Source organism: Henckelia pumila, chromosome 1, assembly GCF_033568475.1.
Source record: "Henckelia pumila isolate YLH828 chromosome 1, ASM3356847v2, whole genome shotgun sequence".
Taxonomy (NCBI): domain Eukaryota; kingdom Viridiplantae; phylum Streptophyta; class Magnoliopsida; order Lamiales; family Gesneriaceae; genus Henckelia; species Henckelia pumila.
In genome coordinates, this window is record NC_133120.1 from 141,346,290 (window position 1) to 141,360,291 (window position 14,002).

The 14,002-nt window shown below is 38.5% G+C and overlaps 1 non-coding gene across 1 annotated transcript; it reads left to right on the forward strand.

The window, feature by feature from the left end:
- Positions 1-3,341: 3,341 nt before the first annotated feature.
- Positions 3,342-3,448, forward strand: LOC140876739 (small nucleolar RNA R71). The gene has a single exon (XR_012148975.1). It is a non-coding gene; the product is annotated as a small nucleolar RNA R71 (small nucleolar RNA).
- The last annotated feature ends 10,554 nt before the right edge of the window (positions 3,449-14,002 follow it).

Sequence of the window (14,002 nt, forward strand, 5' to 3'; positions counted from 1 at the left end):
TGCTCCTTGATGAGTTCACATTCAGCTTTTCCTTCCAACTCCAAGTGAGACAGATGATCCGCCACTAAATTTTCACTCCCTATCTTGTCTCTAATTTCAAATTCAAACTCTTGTATTAAGAGTATCCACCGAATCAATCTTGGCTTGGCATCCTTCTTGGCAAAAAGATAACGAATAGCTGCATGGTCAGTATAAACAATTACTTTTGAGCCAATGAGATACGACCTGAATATGTCGAATGAGAACACCACAACCAACATCTCTTTTTCAGTAGTAGTATAATTCTGTTGTGCTCCATCAAGAGTGCGGCTGAAATAGTAAATCGCCCGAAACATCTTATCTCTTCTCTGCCCCAAAACTGCTCCTACAACATAATCACTAGCATCACACATCACTTCAAACGGCTCTTTCCAGTCAGGCACAATCATAATATGTGAAAAAATTAGTGTCTCCTTAATCCTTGTAAACACCTGAAAACACGCATCATCAAAAATAAAAGATGTATTTTTTTCTAATAAATTACATAAAGGCTTAGTAATTTTAGAAAAATCTCTAATAAAGCGATGATAGAACCCGGCGTGTCCCAAGAAGCTTCTAATGGCTTTCACATTATTTGGCGGTGGTAGCTTTTCAATCGCAACCATTTTTGCTCGATCCACCTCAAGCCCATTAGATGACACTTTATGTCCAAGTATTATGCCCTATTGAACAATGAAGTGGCATTTTTCCCAATTCAGCACTAGATTCTTTTCTTGGCAGCGCTGCAAAACAAGGGTCAGATTGTGCAAATAATGATCAAAAGAAGACCCAAACACTGAAAAATCATCCATAAAATAACTTCTTCCACCATGTCAGAAAAAATTGCCACCATGCACCGCTGAAAAGTAACCGGTGCATTACACAAACCAAATGGAATTCTCCTAAAAGCATAAGTACCATAGGGACATGTGAAAGTTTTTTTCTCTTGGCCTTTGGCGCTATAGCAATTTTATTGTAGCCAGAATAGCTATATAAAAAGCAGTAATGTTTGTACCCAGCCAACCTGACAAGCATTTGATCAATAAAAAGAAAAGGAAAATGATATTTCTTGTAGCCTTATTCAACCTTCTATAATCAATGCAAACTCCCCAACCAGTGACAGTACGAGTCGAGATCAAGTCATTTTTCTCATTTTTAACCACAGTCATACCTCCATTTTTCGGCACAACCTGTACTGGCGACACCCAAGAACTATCATATATATCATATATAATACCAGCATTTAATAATTTCAACACCTCAGCTTTTACCACTTCTTTCATCGTAGGATTTAACCTCCTTTGATGATCAACATAGGGACTATATGACTCCTCCATTAAAATCTTATGCATGCAAATATTGGGACTAATTCCCTTGATATCAGAAATTGACCAACCCAAAGCAGATTTAAATTTTCTCGAAACTCTTAATAATTTATCTTTTTCATCAGGAGTAAGAGAGGATGAAATAATTATCGGGTAAGTCAAATTTTTGCCCAAAATGCATAAAATAAATGACCTGGCAGTTCTTTCAATTAAGGAGTAGAAACTGGTACCTCTTTGATGACCTCCTCAAGCAATGCTTCAATTTTTTCTTGGCCATCTTTTTCCTTTGGCAAACTTTCAAGAGCAAGAAATTGCTCTCTATGTTCCTAATATTTACCATCAAATTGGGTTACAGAATTAATTAAGAATTTCACCAATGCATCCTCCAACTCTATTCCTGCACCAAAATTATTCTCATAAGAATTAAATAAATAAATGCAATTACAAGAATGTACCTCATATTTGTATTTCATGGTCTTATAAATATTAAACGTGAAAGCTTCACCACCAACTCGTAGAGTTAATTCACCCTCATACACATCAATTAACGCTCTGCCACTCGCCAAGAATGATCTCCACAAAATTAGAGGGACATCTTGATCTTCTTCCATGTCAAGCACTACAAAGTCAGCAGGAAAAATAAACTTATCTACTTTTACCAGTACATCCTCCACAACTACTCTAGGATAAGTCAGAGAACGGTCAGCCAACTGCAGAGTGATTGTGGTTGGTTTCACCTCTCCAAGCTCCAAAGACCTGAAAATAGACAAAGACATTAAATTAATACTTGCACCTAAATCACATAATGTCCTATTAACAGTTGCACCACCAATTATACAAGGAATAGTAAAACTCCCTAGATCTTTCAATTTTTGTGGCAGTTTCTTTTGCAAGATGGCGATGCACTCCTCGGCCAATTTTACCGTCTCAAATTCTTCAAGTTTCCTCTTCCTTGCCATCACATCCTTCATGAATTTTTCATAGTGTGGCATCTGCTCCAAAGCATCAGCGAAAGGAATGTTTATATGGATTTTCTTGAAGATAACAAGAAACTTAGAAAACTTCTCATCCAACGGTTTTTTCTTGAACCGCTGAGGATATGGCAGAATGGCTTTTGGCACAGGCGGTTTTGTCAGGAAAAACTGCAGACTTGCTGGAATTTTTCCTATCAGATTTTTCTGACTCCACCACATTCTCTTCAACTTCCTCATCATCCACTGACTTTGGTTATCAACCCCAAGTTCTTTACCACTTCTAAGAGTGACATCCTTGCATTGATCCCTTCGATTAACCTCAGTATTGCTAGGGAACACACCTCTCTGCTGATTATTCAATGCATTCGCCAGTTGACCAATTTGTGTTTCAAGATTTTTTATAGAAGCGCTCACATTGGTCAAGTGCGTCTACATATTATCCAACTTATTCTCATTCCTCTTAAATCTTGTGGAAGACTCTGAAATAAAATTATGCACCAAATCTTCCAAAGATGCCTTTCCCTCACAATTCTGAGTATTGAACCCCGGTGGAGGATTCAACACATTTTTATTGTTTGCATAGGAAAAATTCTCATGATTACGCAAACTAGGATTATATTGATTGGGTAGAGGATTACCTCGATAGTTGTTGTAATTCCTATTGCTCACATATTGAGCTTGCTCTACACTCTCAAATCCATCAGCAGAATTTACGGCAGTTTCCAGTGATGATGTCTCAATAGAATTTTGTTTCCCTTTGGTCAGTGCAGCCAACTGTGTAAAAATACTAGCCATCTGAGCAATCAAAGCAGTGAATGCATCAACCTCGTGAATTCCAGCAGGCTTCCTTATCACAAATCTCTCACTCGGCCACTGATAACTGTTAATTGTCATTAGCTCAAGCATCTCATAAGCATGTTCAGGAAATTTAAAAAATATTGAACCTCCTGCAGCAGCATCCACAGAAATCCTCGTTGGTCCATTCAAACCATTGTAGAATAACTCAATCTGTTCCCAATCCGGAAAATTATGGTTTGGACACTTGCGAAGCAATTCCTTGTAACGCTCCCAAGCTTCATACAGTAGCTCATAATCTTGCTGTTTGAAAGTTGTGATCTCAATTTTCAGTTGGGCAGACTTGGCAGGAGGAAAGTACTTAGCCAGAAATTTAGATGTCATGTCCTCCCATGTAGTGATGCTCCCAAGAGGTAGTGACTGCAACCAACTACGAGCATTGTCCCTAAGAGAGAATGGGAACAATCGTAGTCTGATGGTGCCCTCAGTAACACCATGAATTTTCACTGTGTCAGCAATCTCCAGAAAAGTGCGCAGATGCAAATTCGGATCTTCAGTAGCTTCACCACTGAACTGATTCTGTTCCACCATATTAATCAAAGATGGTTTCAACTCAAAATTATTTGTTGTGATATTCTGCCGAGCTATCCCAGAATAATGATTATTGATCACCGGTCGAAAGTGATCTCTAATTGGCACCGGAGCATTATTGACAACTCTTTCTCTTTCTTCAGCCATTTGTTGCAACTCTTTTCTTCTAGCTTTTCTCAAAGCTTTAGCGGTTTTCTCGATTTTTGGATCAAAGAGCAATGAGTCGTAACTCTGGCTTTTTCGCATAAACTGCATAAACAAGAGAAATATTAAAATTAGAACCAAAAAAATAAAATAAAATGCTCTAAATCAAAATTAAGACTAATTAGCACAATTTAATATAAATCAAATAAAATTCAATCCCCGACAACGGCGCCAAAAACTTATTGCACATTTTTCGCTCTCAAGCGCACGATGTCAAGTTATAATATAGAAATTAAGTCCAAGTCGATCCCACGGAGAATGAATAAATGATATTATATCAAATATTTGCAACTAATAAAAATCTTATTCCTATGTAGAGCTACGAAAATGATTTGATTTTTATAAAACTAAAATTTTCAAGAAACAAAACTAAATAACCACGAGTTCACAAGATGAAAATTCAATAAGCGATGAATGCTAGAGGTTCGACTTCACTTGACTGTCCATCACAATTTATTTCTAATGATTGTTCAATTATAATTTGTTCTAGTTTATTAGTCAAGAATCTCTATTACTTTCTACTACCTCTCTCGAGTGTCAAGCATAAATTCGTATTCAATAGCAAAATCAATATCTCTATCTAAGTTCAACTATTAAATTCGGTAAATGGCACAAGAATTCTTCTAATGACTTCTATAGAGTTATATGTCTCTCGAACAATATAAACATCAAAGATTATTTTCCTATGTCGTATTCAAAATCTCCACTCTCGAGTGATAGACTCCAAATAAAATATCATTCAATTTAAGGCCAGTAAATTGAAAGCATTAAAATCATAAAAACACAAATAAACTGTGCGAAGAATTCAAATATATAAATCAAAATATCTCAATCATGGTTTTCAGTCAAGATCCGTCTACCTCTAGACTAAAAAATTAGTTCATAATAAATTCGCAACTCAAACAAAACATATTTTTCAAATAATCCATCAAACTAGAAAAATAGAGTTCAAAGGAAGGAGACTACGCAGCGCGGGTGCGCTCTCCACCGGCGCGGGTGCATTGCGATTAATACATGACAGCGCGGGTGCACTGCTGAATGGGCGCGGGTGCGCTACACGGGTGCCACAATTCTTTGGAAATTCCTTACAGGGCATGGGTGCGCCAGGCTTGGGCACGGGTGCGCCATCCTTACTTCATCTTTTCTTCTTTAATTTTCTTATTCCATCATTTTATACTTCATTTTCTCAACAAAAATTGATTATTACCTAGATTCCTGCAACTACACAAATGACAAGAAAATACGCATAAAACTTTTTCGATACATAACAACATCCAAGTCAAATCATATAAAAAATATAAGTGCAAAAATAGCACTTATCAATATTCGCAAACTGCTGCACCAACTCTGGTCCTTCTACCTGCCGTTCCCCAACTTCCTCCTAGAATAGGGGAGTACGACAACGCCGCCCATACAACGCCTCAAAAGGTGTCATCCCAATACTGCAGTGGTAGCTGTTGTTGTACGCAAATTCAAAAAATGGCAAATGATCCTGCCAAGATGGGCCAAAATCCATGGTACAAGCTCGCAACATATACTCAAGAGGTGCGTTCCTCTGCCCATCTATCTCCGGGTGATATGCGGTACTCAAACTGAATGTAGTTCCCAGAGCAAGCTGAAAACTCCCCCAGAATCGGGAAGTGAATCTAGGGTCCCTGTCACTGACTATGCTCACTAGTACGCCATGAAATCGTACAATCTCCTAAATGTACAAATGAGCCATCCGATCGATAGTGTAGTCTCGGTTATAAGGAAGGAAATATGCAGACTTGGTGAGTCGATCTACCACAACCCAAATAGAATCACAGTTCCGCAAAGACATCGGCAAATGAGTCATAAAATCCATCGTGGTAAACTCCCATTTCCACTTCGGAATCGGTAAACTATGCAGTAATCCTCCGGGTTGTCGATGTTCAACCTTAACCTGCTATCACACCAAACACTTGGACACATACTGATATACACTCTGTTTCATTCATTTCCACCAAAACCGAGTCCGCAAATCCTTTTACATCTTGTTTCTCCCCGGATGAATACTCAACTTGATACGATGCGCTTGAGATAAAAGCTCTTCCCTCAAAGTATCATCCTCCGATACCACAATACGACCAGATAAACACAGAAACCCATCTGACTGGTAGTGGAATCCAGATGTACTATCCCTATTGGCCAGTCTAGCCAACCGCTGAATATTTGGATCAGACATCTGAGTATCTCAAATCTGAGAAAACAAGGCTGGCTCAGATAGAGTTGCAAACATCTGAATGCTCTCCATACCCTCTTGTGCTTAAAGGTATATCCTGAATAACAGAAATCCTAAATCGTACTGGAGATAAGACAAGTCTGAAGTGCAGACACTCGCACCTTATGACTCAAAGCATCTGCGGTCAAGTTAGTAGCACCTAGATGATATTTGATTTCGCAGTCATAATATTTCATCAAATCCATACAATGTCTCTGCCTCATGTTTAACTTTGCCTGAGTAAACAAATACTAGAGACTCTTGTGATCAGTGAAGAATTCAAACTTCTTCCCATAAATATAGTGGAGCCAAATCTTCAGTGCAAAGATAATAGCTGCCAGCTCAAGATCATGCATGGGATAATTACCCTCATGAACCTTCAAATGTGTAGAAGCGTACGCAATCATGTGTCCATTCTGAGTCAGAACACAACCCAAACCATGCAAAGAAGCATCTGTATACACAACGTACCCTCCAGAACCAGACGGTAATTCCAACACTGGCGCAGAAGTCAACCTTCGACGAAGTTCACAGAAGTTTACTTCACACTTAGAAGACCACTCAAAGGTCACATCCTTACGAGTAAGCTATGCCAGGGGTTGAGATAGGTGCAAGAAATTTTCGATGAAGCGACGATAATAACCTGTCAGACCCAAGAAACTACGAATCTCGGCAACTGACGTCGGATGCGGCCAGTTCAACACAGCTTCAATCTTGCTCTGAACAACTGAAACTCCCTGACTGGATATGACATGGCCAAAAAACACCACACGATCTATCCAAAAACTCACACTTACTTAGTTTTGCGTAGAGTTGCTTCTCTAGAAGAGTCTACAAAGACAAGCCTCAGATGATATGCATGCTCATCCAAACTATGCGAGTGCACCAGAATATCATCGATAAATACTACCACAAACTTGTCTAAATACTCTCTGAAAACATGGTTCATCAAATCCAAAATACAGCCGGTGCGTTAGTCAATCCAAACAGCATCACTAAGAACTCGTAATGCTCATATCTCGTCCGGAACGCAGTCTTGGCTATATCCTTATCTCTCACTCACATCTGATGATAACCCGATCTCAAATCAGTCTTGTAGTATACTGAAGTACCCTGCAACTGATTGATAAGTCATAAATACGAGGCAAAGAATACTTATTCTTGATTTTCACGCGGTATAACTGACGATAATCGATACACAGTCTCATAGACCCATCCTTCTTCTTCACAAAAAGAACAGGAGCTCCCCATGGAGATACACTAGGCCCAATGTATCCTTTATCCAAGAGATCCTGCAACTTATTCTTCAACTCATGCATCTCTGACGGAGCCAAAAGATACGGTTCTCGTAAAATAGGCGACGTACCTGGCATCAGATCAATGTCAAACTCTACTTCCCGAACAGGAGGGAAACCTGGAATCTCGTCAGGAAACACATCAGGGAATTCATTAAAAACAGGAAAAATTTCTATAACAACACTCTCAGTGAACAAATAAACTGAATAGATGAGGTAGCCTTCCCCTCCAGACTCCAGAGCTCGACAGGCTCTCAAAGCAGATACCAAAAACATCGGAGGTCGCGCTCCCTCACCATAGAAAAACCAGTTATCACGATTGACTGGGTGAAACTGTACCAGCCTCTGGTAACAATCCACTGAAGCTCGATGCGTGGTCAACATATCAATTCCCAGAATGAAATCGAAATCTTCCATTTCTAATACCATGAAATTCTCTGCCAGAACATTACCCTCAAACTCTAAAGGACAACCAAGAACTAGGCGTTTAGCCAATGCCGACTGACTAGTTGGGGTAGAAACAGAAAGCACTATGTCTAGAGCAACATAAGGTAACTAATGATGCTTGACAAAATGTGCGGATATGAAAGAATGAGATGCACCAGTATCAATAAGTACAAAATCATGTATACCGCATAAAATAAATGTACCCGCAATAACCCTCTCATTCTCGTCCACTGCCTGTCACGAATCAGTGCAAACACCTGAATAGCAGCACGCGGTCGCAGATTAGATCCTCCCGCTGATTGCCCTGATGGCCTCTACACCACAGCAGTCTGTGAATCTGAACCTGAACCACCTGCTCCCCCATCCTGTGGACAATCCTTCTTAAGATGACCAATCTCTTCTCAATGAAAACAATCTCCTGAAGCTTTGCGGCACCTGTCCATCGGATCATTCTTGCCACAGTGGTTGCACTTGTCTTTCTTCCCAAACCGCATCACACCACCCGATCTAGAGGTAGAAGAAGCAAACTTCTTAAAGGACTGAGCACGGGGACCCAAAGAACTCGCGGGTCGAGAAGACTGAAATGACTTGGATCGATTCACACTAATCTCTATTTGCTGACACCGGTTCACCAAACTCTCATATAAAGTGGGATAATCACACACTGTGACTTGGTCAAAAATATCTTGGTTCAGCCCCTGCAGGAAATGATCGTACTTTGCCTCAGAACTGGCGCCAACATGGGGACAATACGGAAGGAGATCAATAAACTTCTTCTGGTACTCATCCACAAATAAATATCCTTGCTTCAGATTAAGCAACTCAATGGCCTTTGCCTGGCGAAGAACTAGAGGAAAATATAGCTGACGGAACAATCTGCAGAAATCTGTCCACCAAACATGTCCATGCTCCTGAAGCACTGGTGCAGATGCGAACTTCCACCACTTACGATCGTGTCCCTCCAACAGAAAGTGGTAGCCTTCATCTTCTGATCCTCGGAGCAATCAAAGGCAAGGAAACAACTCTCCATACGCTCAAGCTAATCCTCTGCTGCCTCAGGTGTCTCTCCTACCACCAAAGGCTTCGGGCCTATCTGCACGAATATATGAAGTTTGATGTGACGCTTGTCCTCTCGATGATGGAGATGTGCACGGGGACGTCAAGTAGCATCACCATCTCCCCAGCGGTCAACATTACTATGACTCTCCTTATCTCTATCGGCCATCTGAAAATACAACGCGCATCAAAACCCAAAGAGCCAAAACTAATTCCCATATTTATCTTAAGCATGCCCTGATACCATAAATTTAGTGACCCGCACTGTGATCACTACTAATCAGAACTTAAGCATGAAATAATTCCTAATCAAACATAATTAGATAATTAATAGCGGAAACTAAATTAAATTTATACAAACCAAAATAAAAAGATCGGAAATCTTAATTTAATACAACCAAATCGAATAAAATTTTCTCAAAACCCAACACCCTTGGAAATGATACACAACGCCGCGATGGCAAACTCCTCTAGCTAACAACCTCGGCATCTAGGATCTCCCAGCATCTCCTGCTCTATCCAAACTGAGGCATGTCCCGTCGAATAGGGTGTCCAATAATCACATAAATAAAGGACGTGAGCAAACTACGCTCAGTACGAGAGTATGAGTATGCAATATTATATGTGCATGAATGAAAGTGTACGGGTTACCAAGACTCAAGGTCAAGAATTTTTGGTCAAGAACAGACTCGGGCCCAAGGTATGTAGCACTCTGCGCCATCGCACTAGGAGGTGGCTCACATACCCGATAGTGAAATAGGTGACCTGATCACGAATCTACATATCCAACCATCAACTAACAGGATAGGGTGAAAACCTTACTACTGGATATTACAAGGATACAAGTTCAAGATGATCATGCATGAAGCATAATAACGTGACAAAATATATGCAGATAAAATCATGTCATATAAATAATGCAACAAATAATATATATGCATACTCAGTCAGGGTATCTCGAACAGTACTTTTGTACCTTAATACTAGCAGGCAAGCTACAACAGCTCTATAGTCCAAGCCTATAATCACAATATTACTAGATCACTAAACAATATCTAAAGGTCTTAACTAAGTTAATAGATACTTCCAAACTATTTATAGGATCCAGGGTTATACCTTTGTTCGTCAGCCCTTTGATGTCGAATGCCCCGAAACATGGGCACAACTCCGCTACGACTTTTGGACGCCTCCCCAAGGCCCCTTCTCTCAACAACTATGGCTGAAAATCCCTTAAACCACTCAAGAACCGAGAGAGAGAAGTGAGGAATTAGCAAATGAAAATGAGCCTCGGATGCCCTATTTATAGGCAAAGTTCGAAAGCTTCAAACTCGCATTCCAGCCACATCGCAGAAATGAAACGATCGGAAGCTCCGAACTCACCTTCAGACGTTCCAATCTCATGCGTGTCCGAGCAAGTTGACACGTCGATAATGCGCATGGGCTAACTCTGTTCGGAAGCTACGATCACGTTCGAACGTTCCGAACTCGTCCGTAGCCTCCGAACTCCTTCGCCCCTTCTGAATCCTTCGGAGCTTCCGATCCTTGCAAGGCTTGGGTTCGGACATTCCGAACCATCCGAGCCCAATTAAGCCCATTAACAACTTTTTTACATTCTGGATCTGATGTTTTTGTCCGATTGGTCAACTTAAAATCCCTTAATGATGTTTTACTTGTTTCAAACATGTTTAGTCAATTTAATCTTGTAAAAAATTGAACTGAGCTACTACAGAATGTCCATGTATAGAAAAATAAAGTTGTGTTTTGGCTAACAGTTATAGCTTTTGGCCTAGTAATAAGCGCTTGATCCTAACACTTGAAATATAAAATATATATCTAGTGAAAAATATAATAACATATTAAAATTAATACTTTAAATCATCATTAAAAGGGAATAAAATAAAGATTCATGGAAAAAAATCAACTTTCAGAATAATATAACTTTATGTATTTTCACATACTTATTTATTTATAATTTTGTATTTATTTATCTTTTTATTACAAACTTGCAAATATTATAGTAATTATTATTTTAATTACTTTTCTTCCAATAATTTTTTTTACATCAATGAGTTAAGCTTTTAACATATGGGTTTTGTAGATGCCAATTTTTTAAAAAGGCAAATGACTATATTCCTCGACAAGTTTATAACTCAATCCCATTAAATAAAAATAAATATTATTATTTAAAAAATTGTAAAATAAAATAAGAAAAAATAAACAAATATAAAAATTAAAAGGTTAATTACACTAAAATAAACATGGCACATGTTTCTTTATAATTCAGTCCCCACATGAATATTCTTTCAGCTCAATCCTTGACAAACCTTATTTAATAGTTTCAACTCCCATGTTCGAAAAATTACCTGATTACCCTCCTTTGGCTCCCAAGTCCACTCATTTTATTTCAAGCTTGTAAGTTTCTTGATTGTTACTGAAAGAAAATTTATTTTGCTGGTTTGAAACTCGAGATGCACATATTTTTTGCACATAGTTCATGTAGTAATCTATACCCTGTTTTAAGTTAATAAAATGTTAAACATGATTAAAAGTTACAAATTAAATAAATCAAAGGATTAAATGGAATTAAAATATGAATTATAAGCTTTCAAAACACGGGAGAGTTCAGAAGATCCGAAGTCCAGTTCGAAAGCACCGAACCAAGGCTTTGGCATGTTCGGATGTAGGGAAAGTTCGGAAGGTCCCAACTCCCACACTTCGGAAGCAACGAAGTATGCATCGCTGGTTCAGAATCATGGGATCAGTTCGGAACGTCCTATCCCCTAAACAAGTAAGCCGATGGGTTCACGAATGGATGCAAGTCATGTGGCATATCGAAAGGTCCGAAGTCACGATCGGGGCTTCCAAAGCCAGCTATCAGTGAGCTGTCTATACATCAGTGACTCGTAAACTTCATACATAGTTTGGAACCTCCAAAGTGTGATCAAAATGTCCGAACTCTGATGATCGGAAATGTGTCACGCATGCAGAGTTCGGAGCTTCCGAACTTGGCCTATATATAGGGGTCCGAGGCTGCAGTTTTAAATCACAAATTTAGTTATTCCTTTCTTGATTCAGTTTATATAGTGAGGGCCCGACAATAATAGTGAGGTGCTTCTGTACTAGCATCAAAGTTGTGAGTGGAAACTAGGTTATCGACATCAGTTGGCTAACTACGAACAAAGGTATGGTTCGAGAATTCTATTAGCAAATACGAGTATCTGTTAGCTTAATTAAGGCCTTTAAAGCATATTTAGTGATATGATATTTACTTGACTGTAGACTTAAAACCTAGACTCTGATTATACTTGATCTATCACGTAGAGCTACGTAAGTACTTACTGAGATTGTCAGTTGAATATGCATACTTATCTGTTGTATTTATTGCCATGGTACATGTTTTACTTCTTACATATGTACTGCATGTGCACATATACATTGAATCGTATCTTCTTCGATATCGGAAATTATCACAATGTGCGGAGACTGATACTATGGTGGCCTAAATGAGTGTGTGAGTCACCCCGTGGTCGGATTCCCAAATGATGCTGCATACTCATTGGCGCCTACTCTGAGAAGGACTTGGTGGTTGATCAGTCATCCCATTCATCTCATGTTGTATGCATCATATTAGTTTTGTATACTCATATTTATGTACTGGTCATTAGTCGCTCACGCCCATGATGTTATCTTGGACGCCTCGTTCCACGGGGTAGGTCTTAGGTTGGAAAAAGCGAGTGGATCGAGGCAAGGTTATATGCAGGGTCAGTAGCTGCTGGGAGTTATATTTGCTTGCAGTCAGTTTCATGTTTTAAATATGCATGAGAAAATACATTTGAGGTTTTAGTGCCGGTTTGTATTTTGCCAGTTTCTTTTGTACTAGGTTTTTAAGTCTCGTGATAAACTTTGCGATTTAATAAGTGTTTTAAACTAATTGTATGTTTAAGACTGCTAGCTAGTAGGTGATCCAGACTGGATCCCTACATTTCATATTTATTTTTTTGAGGGCATAAATTTTTTGATTTTATCATGTTTGAAGATTTTACCCATTATCCATCTCAATTATCTCTAATTTTAACTATTTAGGGCCTAAAAGTAGACTATTTTCACGGCCATTTGGGTATTTGTCCACATTTTGATACCTTTGTAATTAGTATTCACTTTGATTTCTCCAATTTTTTTAATTATGGTCCAATTTGTTTGATTTTAATTTTTAATGATTTTTTGGTAATTTTTGGTGGAATTATTCATGAATCCTAATTTTTTTTCAGAATGGCGAGGAAAGTGGAAAAGAGTAATTCTGGAACTATTGGTAGTCGATCCACTAGCAAAAAAAATATTCTCACGTTGTTCGACACCATGTTTTAGAAGAGTCATACAAAAATTACTTCCAAAACTAGGTGATAAAAAATTTGAGAGAATAAAAGCTATACCACTTGTCCCTTGGTTGAAGTTGCCAAAATTATGCCTCACAAGTAGAGTTGGTTCTATCCTTAAAAGATTCCTAACAGATACATTGAGTTTCTGTTTTGGCTCACATGAAATTGTGCCTTTTATTTCATCCAATTTTTATATTGTCATAGGGCTGCCTAGTGTTGGGCAACCTGTTAACATTGATCTTAATTTAGGTTCTGAGTTCCTGGAGCAACATTTTTGAGGAAATATGCAAATCGTTAAGAGAATAGTGATAGTCCATAAACTTTATGAATTAGCAGATAATGATTTGATCATTGGCGTGGATGGCTTTATTAGGTTTTATATTTTATTTGTTTTCAGTTATATTATTTTTTCTGTTATTAATTACATGACACCTAGGTTCATTCCCATACTTGGACGATTTAGCATTTTTTTTACATATGGTTGGGGGGATGCTGCTTTTAGATTTTTGGTGAAGGAACTATGAAGCATCTTGGGCTTTCTAGGAAATTATGTGTGGATGGTTGCATCGTTGTATTGATGGTGAGTTTATTGTTTTTTCAATGAACATTATATTATTTGGTTTGTTAACGCTAATGCTCGTATTTTCATAGGCTTGGGTTTATGAAAATGTTCCTTTGC